Here is a 1,269-nt window from a genome sequence, read left to right as displayed (position 1 = left end):
CCTTCCTTCCTTCCTTCCTTCCCTCCCTCCCTCCTTCCCTCTTTCCCTCTTTCCTTTCTTCTCTCCTTCCTTTCCTCCTTCCTTCCTTCTTTCCTTCCTTCCTTTCTTCTTTCCTTCCTCTCTCTCTCTCTTTCTTTCTTTTTATTTTTGAGACAAGATCTCTTTCTCTGTCACCCAGGAGTGTGGGCAGTAGTGCAATCATAGCTCACTACAGCCTCAAACTCCTGGGTTCAAGCAATCCTCCTGCCTTGGCCTCCCAATATGTTGCAATTACAGACAAAAGACATCTGCCTGACCTTAAACCACGTTTTCTTTATCCATTATCTGTTGATGGACACATAGGTTGATTCTAAGTCTTTGCTATCATGAAGAGTGCTGACATAAACATACATGTGCAGGTACCTTTTTTATGTAATGATCTCTTTTTCTTTTGGTAAATACCCACTAACGGGATTGTGGGTTTGAATTGTAATTTTATTGTTAGTTCTTTGAGAAATCTCTATACTGTTTTCCATAAAGATTGTACTAATTTACATTCCCACCAAGAGTATATAAGCATTTTCTTTTTTACCACTTCCACACCATCTATTGTTTTTCAACTTTTTAAATGATGGTCATTCTGGCTGGAGTAAGATGACATTTCATTGTGGCCCCAGTTTTACTATTCTGCATATGGAAATCCAACTTTCCCAATGGAAGGAAGTTAAGAATCTTGATAAAAGTTTAGAGGAACTGCTAACTAGAATAACCAGTTTAGAGAAGAACATGAATGACCTGATGGAGTTGAAAATAAAGCACAAGAACTTCATGAAGCATACATAAGTATCAATAGCTGAATTAATCAAGGGGAAGAAAGGATATCAGAGATTGAAGATCAACTAAATGAAATAAAGCATGAAGACAAGATTAGAGAAAAAAGAATAGAAAGGAATGAACAAAGCCTCCAAGAAATATGGATTATGTGAGAAGAGCAAACCTTCGTTTGATTGCTGTACCTGAAAGTGACGAGGAGAATGGACGCAAGTTGGAAAACACACTTCACAATATTATCCAGGAGAACTTCCCAAACCTAGCAAGATAGGCCAACATTCAAATTCAGTAAGTACAGAGAATGCCACAAAGATACTCCTCGAGAAGAGCAACTCCAAGACACGTAATCATCAAATTCACCTAGGTTGAAATGAAGGAAATAATGTAAAGGACAGCCAGAGAAAAGGTCGGGACACCCACAAAGGGAAGCTCATCAGACTAATAGTGCATCTCTCTGTA

This window comes from Rhinopithecus bieti, unplaced genomic scaffold (genome assembly GCF_001698545.2).
Source record: "Rhinopithecus bieti isolate Rb0 unplaced genomic scaffold, ASM169854v2 scaffold_17184, whole genome shotgun sequence".
NCBI lineage: Eukaryota > Metazoa > Chordata > Mammalia > Primates > Cercopithecidae > Rhinopithecus > Rhinopithecus bieti.
The sequence above is the reverse complement of the archived record's forward strand: the minus strand, read 5'-3'. Positions refer to the sequence as shown.